The sequence below is a fragment of the Leptonotus elevatus genome, chromosome 17, assembly GCF_054856555.1.
Source record: "Leptonotus elevatus isolate MCC_2025b chromosome 17, RoL_Lele_1.0, whole genome shotgun sequence".
Classification (NCBI taxonomy): domain Eukaryota; kingdom Metazoa; phylum Chordata; class Actinopteri; order Syngnathiformes; family Syngnathidae; genus Leptonotus; species Leptonotus elevatus.
This window is the reverse complement of record NC_141255.1, coordinates 5,489,481-5,501,882: the sequence shown is the minus strand read 5'-3', so window position 1 is coordinate 5,501,882 and position 12,402 is coordinate 5,489,481. Positions and strand designations below refer to the sequence as shown.

At 42.2% G+C, this 12,402-nt stretch overlaps 1 protein-coding gene across 7 annotated transcripts in view; it reads right to left on the bottom strand.

Moving 5' to 3' along the window:
• nrxn2b (neurexin 2b) overlaps nucleotides 1-11,285 on the bottom strand; it is a 273,390-nt gene extending 262,105 nt beyond the window's left edge. For 6 of the 7 annotated variants that reach the window (XM_086058189.1, XM_086058195.1, XM_086058194.1 and 3 more), the window contains exon 1: nucleotides 11,074-11,285. The gene's annotated coding sequence lies outside the window, so the exon portion shown is untranslated. Of the gene's footprint in view, nucleotides 1-11,069 lie in introns of all 7 variants that reach the window. The other variant, XM_086058190.1, reaches the window with a different exon arrangement.
• Between the last annotated feature and the right edge of the window lie 1,117 nt (nucleotides 11,286-12,402).

Genomic DNA, 12,402 nt, shown 5'->3' with positions numbered 1-12,402 from the left:
GGGGGGGGGTCGTGGGGGGCCGGCGACAGCAAAGATGAGGGAAAATGGGAGATGCCAGAAGCACATTGGGAAGCTTTTAAAGATTATTTAAAGGGGAAACAAACCACCATACATAATATTGTGTTAAAGAGATCATGGATCAAATAGGTTAGAGTTATGGTCAGGGTTGGGTTTAGGGTTGGGTTTAGGGTGAGTTGATCTTGCGTGTTGCTGCGGCGTGCAGCCTCGGACACCTCGACTGTGAAATAGAAACGACACTGCAGCGGTGCACTCAGCGACTGCTCCAACCGTACCTCGTGGTTTAATCCTCATTATACACTCCTGTTCAGAACCACCGTAGCGAACCACGGTCTACCAAAACCGATTAGCCAATGAGCACATTTATCACGTCGGCATTGTGCGAGGAGGGGAACATCTTTTAAGCGTATTTTGTGTGATGCATCACTCAGCTTTAACGCGGCAAAGGAAAATGGCAGAAGATGTTTTAGAAGGAAATGAGATAGAAATGAATGAGCGCCATTTTCTACACTCGGGATTACAGAGAACGCTAAACGGGAGCTCTGAGAGGCCGGTTTCATCCGGATCCAGAAGTTATTTTGGATCCAAGGGAACTAAATGTAGTCAATTGCTATAAATTACAAGATGACATAATGAGATTGGATTGAAGCATGTGACCATGTCACCTGGGATTAACCGCTGCCAAATGCACAGCATACAATACGGTATGTTTTAATGATTCATGTTTTAAAATTTGGATTTGATTGACTTTCATCAAAGTCATTATTACCTAAATTTAATGGGAAAATCTTGTGTTTTGGTTTGGGTCATGGGGCCATTGAATTGTTATAGTCCTGTATATTTCCCTTGTAATGATGACGTTTCCAGTTGCTATGTTCCTTATGATGATGACGATGTTGTCAGTTGCTATGCAGTTACTATGTCCCTTGTGATGATTTTTTCAGCTGCTCTGCAATTGCTATGTCCCTTGTGATAATGACGTTTTCAGTTGCAATGTCCCGTATGAGGATGACGATGTTCTCAGTTGCTATGCAGCTGCTATCACCCTTGTGATGATCATTATTTTAGTTGCTATGTACCGTGTGATGATGAAGTTTTCAGTTGCAATGCAGTTGCTATGTCCCTTCTGATGATGTTGTCGGTTGCTATGCAGTTGCTATATCCCTTGTGATGTTGTCAGTTGCTATGCAGTTGCTATAGCCCTTGTAATGTTGTTGTCAGTTGCTATCGCCGTTGTGATGTTGTTGTCAGTTCCTATGCAGTTGCTATCTCCTTTGTGATGATGTCAGTTGCTATGCAGTTGCTATCCCTTGTGATGTTTTTTTTTTGTTGCAATGCATTTGCTATGTCCTTTATGGTGATGACGATGTCAGTTTCTATGCAGTTGCTTTGTCCCTTGTGATAATAATGACTTTTTCAGAAAACGGCCGCCCGTCAGCGTTTGGGTCCTAATTCCGCACCTCATGTTACAAGCTCCTTTCACAATTAGGCAGGGTTGGGAATCCAGGTCCAGAAAGTAAAAAGCCTGCCACAGATTGGCTTTGGCCACAGGTGCTTCTACTTAACTGGCAGGTAAATGAGCTCATAGAAGAACCTGTGTGGCTAAAGTCAAACTGTTTCAAGGTGTGTTCTCTCTGGACCTGGATTCCCCAACCCTGCTATTAGGTTAGCATTACAGCTGACTGACCGCAATGACGCTAAAGTACGTCGGCTACTTCCCCCGTGCAAAAGTGCAACTGTGCTCCGCTCCGCCGGATAAATGACAGCATTTATTTCCAGCTCTCTGCTCCGAGGGCCCCGGTTGATGGATGCGTCTGACAGCTGTTCAACTTTCTCGAGATTTACACGGCCCGTGATGAGGAGGCAATCATCGCCGCTTCCCGGGACGTGATCTAAATCAAGCGAGATAATGCAGATTGGATACATTCCGGTCTTGTTGAGGGTGGTGGCACATCTTTAACACAGACGCATTTCCTTGACCTCAATTCCCCAATAATGAGCACAAAACAGTGTCGCGTTTGATCTAAACATCAGGCCATAAGCCCTGGGTTAATTCAATTATGAAACATTCACATACCACTGGGCAGAGGCTGTACAAAAGGCAGCTTAGACTGCAGGTCCGGAAACATAATCTTGCCTTGTTTACATGGACAGGGTGTCGTAGCCATGATTATTCCCTCATAGCTGCAACTGGGAGAATTTATCCAATAGCTTGAGAACGGGAAGACCTCAAACTGTCCACGAAAAGGAAACGAAGGAGAGTATGGGATAATCATCCGCCATGGAATATAATCCGTCTTGGAATTGGGACCTTTTGTGGACAGCGTCGAGACACAGCAGAGGCCCAGGGGACTCTCTGTTCTCACATGGTCTCCATTTTTCCTGCCAGAATGTGAGCGACCTTTTATGTGGTCAGTGGGCCAAGAATATTCAATGCTATCATGAAAAAGGGCTGTTGTGTTGGATGGATGGATGGATGGATGGATAGAAAGCTGCCAATGTTCAGTAAACATTTTTTGACTGGCAAGTGTGTTCGAACGTACGTTCAAAAGTATTTCATGAAAATACGTTGAAGCGTACGCACGAATATATTCAAACATGCCTACAAATACGTTCAAACGAACTCGTGAGTACATTCATACATACTTGTAGGCTAAATGCTAAAACCGTAGCATGTCAATATCCCATTGGATTATGGGAAAAAATGCTGAACCTAAATAATGCACTGCAGACATAATAATAAATCATAAAAGATACAAATAAAATGTCTTCAAACGTATTGGTATAATGTGGGCAGGTGTTTTTTTTTTTTCACTCACGCACACGCAAATAATACCTCGTGGCATTATGAGAAAAAGATGCTATGTTTGTTGTATTTAGCCTACAAGTGCGTTCCAACGTACTCACAAGTATAGATAGATAGTTTCGAGTATGTTTTAACGAATTTGCGACTATATGGTCGAACAGTCAAAAATGTTTACTCTACATTGGCAGTTCCACGCAGTTACACTATCTTTAGGAAAAAAACAAGCAGGAAGCATTACAAGCACGTGTTCAGCCTGCAGCTAACGTCTCCGTTTGACTCCGCCCACATCTGGTGAAACAAAATGTCTTTCGGCGCCGAGAGCCTCTGCAGTAAAACAGCATTTTGTTTAGCGTTTGACACTACACTGCAACTTGGCTCCCTGGTTCTCTTCTAGCTTTTGTCATTCGTCCCTGCTCACGGTGGGGGGGGGGGGGGGGGGGGGTCCTCCCCTCCCCTCCCCTCCCCTCCCCCGCATGGGTTTTGCTACCTCTCCTCTCTCCCTAATCGGAATGGATGATAGCTGCAGTGTCCTCGCTGCTTCATACCTTGTCCCACAACAGACAAGTACAGCCTTTAACACTTATTGGGTGTAACACCTTCACTTACAAAAGTATCAGGACGTTATCATCTACCATTGGGAAAGATGAGGAATGAAGGTGTCTCGCTGAACCCGCCGTTGATTAATTCATTGATTACCTGGTGTGCCCATGCGAGGTAACACGCTCCCAAAATACATTAGGGAGCCGCTCATTTGCATACACGCAATGTCAAGCCACGTGAGCACCAGGAAATAACACCTAGAGGTGAATGCTATTAGCTAGCAGCTTGTGCACAAACACCCGCAATAGCATTAGCGTGCCCTGGAGGCCAATAAAGTTATTAAGCAGCGAGGGGACAAAAAAAAAAAAAAGGATGAGCACTCAAGGTGAGTCAATGTCAAAACACTTTTTTGCTCAACTTTCTCGCTCTCGATTGGAGTCAAGAGGTGGAACAAGTTTTTTTTTCATTGTAATCATTTTTGCTCACTCTTCTATAATATTATTCACCTCTTCTTTTTGGTCTGAGCTAACCGACTGGAAGCAATTCTATTCACTTTCACCCTGATTGGTTGGCTTGAGTCAGTACTACTAAACTGCGGAATCAAATATGAATGATACTCCAAATATTCAAAAACTATTTTGGCCTCGTAAATCACGTCTTCTGTCTCTGATTGGTCGTTCAGGTGCAATGGTTTCCTGTACAGTGGTGCCTTTAGACACAAGTTGAATTTGTTCCGTGACCAAAGTGATATCTCAAATGATCTTTCCTTGTCTGAATTAATGGAAATAATCTATTACAGCCTTCCGTCAACAAAAAAAACAACTTTGGATTTTATTTTTTTAAGGATCTTTGTGCAATTTGTCACTTTTTTTACTCGTGACTGCCACCTCTGGCCCAAAGCGCAACTGCAGCATCTGTGTCAGGCTCGTTCACGATCTTAAAGCGACAGCCACAGTTGACAAACGAAGACATGACTTCAAATGAGGTAAGAAAAACTCTGCCCCTCCCCTCCCCAAAGAAGCTGTGGAGTGTGAGGGTCCGCACACTCTACTATGAAAGGGAAGATAAAAGCTGATAGATGCGCTCAGAGTAAAACAGTCAGGGCTCTTCATACTTATCCGGGCATTGGTGGAGCATGCATGATGTAGAAAAAAGCTTTCATAATACATTTTTAAACTGCACAATGCACCTTTAAATAAGAAAAATAGCACTCAGTAATATTTTTCTTTGTAAAACATTTTTTGTTTGTCAGTACGACACTAGTATTAGTCATTCTACGCAGAGTATCAAGAATATATACTGTCATATTGTCTGATTGCGTTGCTATTCTGTGTTCAGATCTATTTCTTAAAGGGCTATCACCACAACATAGATGCAATCCGTTAGCCCGTCAATGGAGTTTTGCATTGTGTTAGCATTAAGCTAGCAGGGGAATTCCCAAGGCAAAGTTACATGGTTGTCTTAATGACACAAAGTCAAATTCTCTTTGTTTTATGTTGACACTCGGGGAGACATCGTTTTTTGAAAAAGTATTAATTCTGCCAAACTGCAGTGAAGCTGTTAAAAAGTTGCATTTTCTCTCACAAAGAGCACCTCCAGTATGTTTACCATTCAAACCCTTCATCCCCCACCGCCTCTCTCGCTGTCTTTTTTTTTTCCTTCTTTCTCTCCTGTGTGTGTGTGTAGCAGCTGTCTCTGCTGTGTGCCGTGGCCTATCAGGACCATCTGCACAGCAAAGGTGACACCTCAGCTGCTGCATCAGCAAACAGACTTCACCCTGCTTTGCCTGACAGGTGGGGCCCCCGGGGACATGTGCCGGGCACTCGACGCATGCATATCCATCGTGCTCATTGTGCATCGTGCTCATTCTCTAAAGAGTAGATTACCTCCACTAATGCAATGGAAAATGTCTTGACGTGATCCTAATAATGCATATTGAGAACTGTTGCCATTGTGCAATAGCTTTTGATGTACAGGTATGTCAAAACTGTTTATTTATTAAACAGTTTCTGAGCCACACACACACACACACACACACACACACACACACACACACACACACACACACACACACACACACACACACACACACACACACACACACACACCATGACCCGGCGGTAAGAGTAGCAACCAAAACATCAAACAGCTCCAGTCAGCACATTTTTTGCTTCCAGCCTAAATTATTCGGCTCTCACGTCTATCGCTTGATATCAAAAGAATAAGGGAGGAAAGCGAGGTGGGACTGGGGAATGGGAGACGAGTGTGAGAAAGACTGTGTGTGTGTGTGTGTACGCGTGTCTGTGTGGGCTCGTCACAAGGAGGGTTGAGTGCTGTAAATCAGATATAATCATCATAGACTTGTCCCACATGGGCTGTAAGATCTTCCCACCGGCTTCACGAGAGTCAATAAAGAAATAGAAGAAAAAACAGTAGCTGCGGCTCGCACAAAAGACACACACGCACGCACACACAAAGAAAAGAGGAATGAGTGAGAAGTGTGTTGGACAATCTGGTGCTGAAAAACAGCTCCACATAATCACGTCATGGTTCTGTCCATGGTCCTGGAGTCTGATGCTCAAACAGTGGTTCTTAACCTTTCTGGAAGTACTGAACCCGCCAGTTTCCAATGTGAATTTGCCAAATCCTTTTTTATTGAAAAATAAAATATTTATTTTTTCAACTTTCTATATAAATAGAGCACTGTTTGTTTTTGTTTTTTATGGAACTCAGGGGCGGTAGATAAAACGAAAAAACAGCAGATGCCCCAGAATTGAACCCTGTGGAACACCATAAGTTCCATTATACATGTGATTCGTCCAACCACTTTTTTTTTTCAACTTAGTTATTATGAAGGAACAGGGCAAAAACATTTGCTGGCTGGCCCCTATTCAGACAAAAATAAACGACTACGATATGTTGCTAATTTTGTCCAAGCTCAATTGTCAAACATTAATTTGGGTGACAGGCCAATTTCATATGCTTTCAATGGCTGATACATTCCCAGGGATCCATTCTGTCAGAATGGGCCAGAGCATATCTGCCGCCGACACCATCTGCGTGACGCACACACACACACACACACATGCTCCACAGCTTGCCGTACACCAGGCGCCGTGTCAAATCGCTGAATTATTCCAGGAGCTCACCAGGAGAATGGGAAGTGCGTGTCACCCATACGTGCCAATCGCAAATCTCTCTGGCCAAAACGGTGCGTCACTGCAGCTTGGACGAGCGCTGAAAAGAATCTTGGACTGCTCCCTTTTGGAAAGGGAGGGGTGGGGCATGAAAAGAGAAGGGTGGGTGTGAGCTTGGAAACCTGCTACGTGCTAAAGCCCAACAATTAGTACCATTGATTGGGAGAGTGGCTCTGAGCCCAACACAATTTGAGCTCATTTAATTTCCCAGCCATGAATTGAAAAGCATGATCTTGTAACATTATCGCTCCATTGATTTTAGGACACTGATTAACAAAATAAAACACGCCGAGTCCAAAATTAGCTTTGTGTTGCACTTTTTGAACCAGATAATAAATACACTGATGAGGACAGACGCTCTCCACATTTTCGTAAAGCTGTGACTCAGCACAAATGTGGCTCATTTGTCCCTGACAAATGGGGACGGGGCATCAATAAAGACGCTGTGGACAGCGATCTGTTTGAAAAGAAATGTGCAAATCAGACTGGGGTGTACCAATAACAAGGCAGTGTGTGCCAACTTTTGTCAGAAATGAATGAATTTCAAACATGATGTGCGAACACTCGTGGCTAACAATGAGGCGCTCTAAAGCAGCAGCTTGAAGCTCCTGTCACGTTGGACGTTTTTTTTTAATTACCTTACTCTTCCGCCTCTCTCTCCATGATATCCATGCACTCGCGTGCAACAATGAGGCACTCTAAAGCAGCCACAGTGGACTGTCCGAAGGGGAGATGGATTTTCAGGGTGTAGACATTGCTCGCTAGCTAACTGCATGTTTCCAATGCTTATGTATTGAGACCTAAAGTGTATACGATGTACAGTAAAGGTCAATTTAATAAAATATAGTGACAAGCAATTAGAGTAAAACTATACTTAAGTATGACAGTGCATTTTGGATTTTAGGGTTTAATTTGGTTCAGGCTCTGGAGTCGTGCTAGTGTTATGCAAACAAACTGTATGATTATGCAGAACTGGAAATTGTGTGGATGAGTGATATCCCACAGCACACACGGATTAGTTTCAAACACCCACTCCTCAATTATGAGCGTAAAATTCTTATGCGTGTCCCATATAGCCGTTACACAACCTGCTCCACTTTGCCGTAAGAAATCATGGAGCCAATCACAGCTTCCAGATGTCTTTTTACTCATGTTGGACCTGAGCTCGAGATGTGCAAAAAAAAAAAAAAAGGGGCCTTCCCCAAAACTGTTGCAAAAAAATTGAAAGCACAAAATGTAGGAATTCAAAATTATATGAGAAGATGGTCGGACTAAGTGTACTTCCAAGAATTTATATCCCAAAAGTTAAGCAATAAAGTACAGCAAATATCCCATATAAGGGAATTGCTGGAGGCTACAAAGAGCATCTTCATTAATTCATTGGTAGTGCCTGCTTTTTGCGGAGTTACTCAGAAATGGAAAAAAAAAAAAGGGGTCTGGGATTACATTTTTGAAAGAGTAATAAAAAAAACTCATCAAACATTCAGATGTACTTGCGAGCCATGCTGAATTAATTCATGACCCAACCTTGGTGGAATACGCTTGGATGCAGAAGCCAGGATTCTCCCGGCGAGTCCCTCAACAGTTCCTCAATTAGGAAGACCAAAGGCACATTATTTAAAGCGGTGCCGCGCTTTGAACTCAAGCGGAGCTATCACACAACAATTTTGCCAGATTTCCTCTGCGGCCCACGATGGCGAGGAAATTTTTGAAATCAAAGGGCATTTGCTGGCTGTCAAGTGCATGCCAAGGCAACAGGTGGTGCTACAACCGCTAACTGCCAGGTGCTTTTAGCCAAGTAGAAAAAGGAATCCAGGGAAGGGGCTCTTTTCAAGTCTCTTAACGTTTGTCAAAATATTCAACAAAACTGGCATTAAAAAATATATATATGTATTAGGCTTTACGCCATCAGAATTTTTGGGGTCAATCGTAATAATTTAAACTCCAAAAAAATCTTAAAAGGGGAAGCCAACCTTAAACATTTCGCTTTCAAACAGCCTTAGTTGTCACAAAGCGCTTTAAAAAAACAACAACAAAAACATTACATAAACATACATATGTGAACTCACTAGTCTAAACATGACATTCTGATTAATATTACATTTGTGTAATATGAGTTATGCAGCAAAATCCAGCCCTTTTTATCCATCATCAGGGAGCGGCTATTTTTGCCACTTGCTGTCGACTGAAGATGACATCACATTTTCTCAGGGCTTAGGCAAACGACCAATCACAACTCACCTGTTTTCAGAAGCTGCGCTGTGATTGGCTGTTACCTGACACCTGAGCAACACTGATGTCATCTTTTGTGGCAAAATGGCCACCCCCTGAGATGCATAAAAACGGCTGTATTTTGTTGCTTAACTCATATTCCACTAATGCAATATTAAACAGAATGGCATATTTAGACTATAGTGGGACTGCATAGTGCATATTATTGTAAAAAAAAAAAAATAAATGGGGTTAACTTCCCCTTTAACTCATTCACTGCCATTGACGGCTATTGACGTCAAAAATTCATTTGAACTATTTTCTATTAGTTTCACATTTTGTTCCACTTTTGTTAACAAGAGTATGAAAACCTAGAAAAAATGTATTGTACATTTAGAACAGATATAAAATGTGATTAATCGTGAGTTAACTAGTGAAGGCATGTGAATAATTGCCTGATGCCCCTAATAAAAAAAAAAGAAGAAAAGATTATTAGACATTAGGGGGATCAGGCAATTAAATGTTTTAATTTTAATTTAATCGCATGACTTCAATAGTTAACTCACGATTAATCACAAATTGTATATCTGTTTTAAATGTACAAAAAAAAATGTAGGTTTTCATACTCTTGAAAAAAAATTTAAATGTGAAACTAATAGAAATAGTTCAAATGATTTTTTTGACGTCTCAAGCCGTCAATGGCAGTGAATGAGTTGATAACAAGAAAATATTTCAAAATGCCTCTATTTCCAGTCTGGGGTCACAAATCTTTACTCATTGACTCCCATTAAAAGTCTGACTTGTGCAGTAGCTCCTCTTCAAGTAAAAGCTAGGACCAAGCCAAAAACTTTTCAGTGCCCCAACACATAATTTAAAAAACGACGCCGATCTGCTTTACAAGCGAACAAAAGGCCAACATGGATCGCAAAACCATCCGTTGTTAAAATTAAACATTTGACCTCAGTCTGGATCTCGCCGCCATGGCAACCTCGAGGAAGGGAAACCTGATCGGATCAATAAGTCACCACTGAATCCTCGCCCTCGCTTTCTCCCCCCCTTGGCCCACCGTCCTCTCTTCCAGATTCATGCATGCAATCATTCAGAAACAACGAGAGGTCCTTCAGTGTGCATGATGGGCCTTCCTCGCCGCTTAATCAAAAAGGAAAAGTGATACAAGTGCGGCAGGAAGAGCAGGGCGGGCACGTCTTCCATCACCGCGCGCTTGTGGAGTATGAGGGGGAGGGTGGGGGGGGGGATTGTTCATTTTCCTATTGTGTATATCCTCTCATTTTTATGCAAGTGTCTGCCTTTATGACTCCCTTAAGCTCCTTTAACCTCTCTCCTCGCTCGCATGCTGGACGGATGAGCGGGGAAGATGGATGAGGGCCAGGCAGGGAGCGGCAGAGGAGGGGAGTTAATGAGGCAGACTGCATGTCTCTCGGCCCGCCATGCCAGGGATTACAGGAAGATTACCCAATTCCCATTCTCCATTCCCTCCAATTTTCACACTCTCCGTCGACGCGGATGATGAAAAGATGAGAGGCAATGCCTCCTCCATCAGGCGTAGGCTGCAACTTCTACCCGTGCACTATAGCACATGCAACACTTTGAAGTTTTTTTTTTGTTTCGTTTTTTTTTAATCTAATGCGAAAGTTGGAGAAGATGACCAGACGTCTTCTGAATTGTTCTGGCCAAATTATTAGGAACAGCTAAAAGGTATGAGGCAGTGCTAGGTATTTATCTATGTGAGGCAGAATTTTTGATATACATTTGCGATGATTCCATTTGGCGCCTTTTTTTTCCCCCCCAGCCAGAGAAAGAAATTGTTTTAATAAAGCATATATGCAAAAACGATTTTGTGGCGTGTGCGTGAGGGGCGTGCATAAAAGTTGCACGTAACGCGTGCGTAACTGCAAGCAGACAATGTGTAACCTGTTAGAACGTTCGCGCGGCTGACATGCGTAAAAAACACATAAACGCACACGCAGGAGACGAAAAGACACTTTTCTTTTTGTCCCTGTGACTAACACACGTGGCTTTGAAACCTATACCGGCGGGGACGAAACCACGTCCGCGCTTTTTTTTTTTTTTTTTTGTCAAAAGGTGCAGAAAGCGTCACAGTCCCTCCATTCAATCAATCTGCCACTGTAGACCAATTACGCATCGTTTGCGTAAATAGCAACCAACCTAAACGTCATTGTCGTGCATGTGTTTGCTGCATTATTACAATGTCTGCCTCCCGCCGGAACACTTATCATTAAACACACAGCAAAGACGAGAAATAGAAAAGTCCTTACTTACGTTTCTGCTGCAGCCCTCGCGTTATATTGTCCAGATTTTGAGGGTGTAAAAAAAAACAACCCCAAAAAACAAAAACAAATTCCCAGTGTGGATGTGTGTCACGCGTGTCTCTTTATCCACAGCAGATTTCCACAGCCCCCCACCATCACCGAGCAGCACAGCGTCTGTCCTTCAAGACAGATGTGAACGCTCCTGGACGGACGAAGCGCTCCACCTGCAGAGGGAACAGAATGTGGTGAACGGATGCGAGCTGAGAGTTGGCTTCAAAATAAAAGCTTCCCAGCTGTAGGTGTGCCTGCTGGGTTTTATTGTGTTATCGTTTTTGCCGCGCTTTTTCTAGGGGTATCTGATGCACGTCCAATTTCTGCCAAGTGGCGGTGCACAGGTACGCCCCTTGCAGGCTTGTTGAGGGTACTGCGACTGCTGTTTCCACCCCAAGAATGTCGTTAATAATAATTATATTAATAATAATAATAAAATATTTTCTTAAATATAAAAAAATATAATAATATTTTATTAAATTTAGTAGAGCTTACTTTGTTTAACTCTCTTAAGCGATTTAACACTAAATAAATCAACTCTGTCAAGTAACTCCAACACTGACCTCCATTTAAATCAGGCAGTGTCAAAAATACACTTTGGGGGTTGAAATTAACTCTGAAACGTTTAAGACCAAAATTTTAACACTCCAATTTTTGCCGTGGATGTATATGACATAATCTCAACAACAAAAAATGTCAGAATTTTGGACTGAAAATGACCTTACTGTATAATATACTTGACAGATAATGTAATATATATTGCATTATCTGTCAAGTTTTACATCATTAGTTTTGAGGGGGGGGGAAAGACCCACCTGAAAAAGTAATGACTCAGTCAGGTTTTATTATGATTATGATTATTGTTAATTCAAAAAAAAAATCAAAATCAATCTTTTTAAATCTTGCATGTAGTGCTTTGAAATGCATTTATTTTGGAAAAAAAATATGCTTTTGCACTTGTAAATGTATTCTACGTTAGTTTTTAACCTAATGTTTTAGAGCTCGAATAAGAAAGTAGACCTCGTTCCTGTCTCTCTATTTGATATTGTATTCCTACTTTATAGTGTGACAAGGCAAAAATCCTCGTAGTTTTTTTTTTTTTGGTGGGGGGGGGGCGTTTTTTTTCCTGAAATATGATGTGCACAGCCATTGACAGGTTAGTACACTGTGTAAAGTCACATGCCCCTTTATGGCATTGTTAAACTTTCAAAATCAAGTACATAAAAGGCTGCTTTACACTTGAGTGGGAGATCAATCCGAAGCCATTGGGAACCATTGAACACGCCTC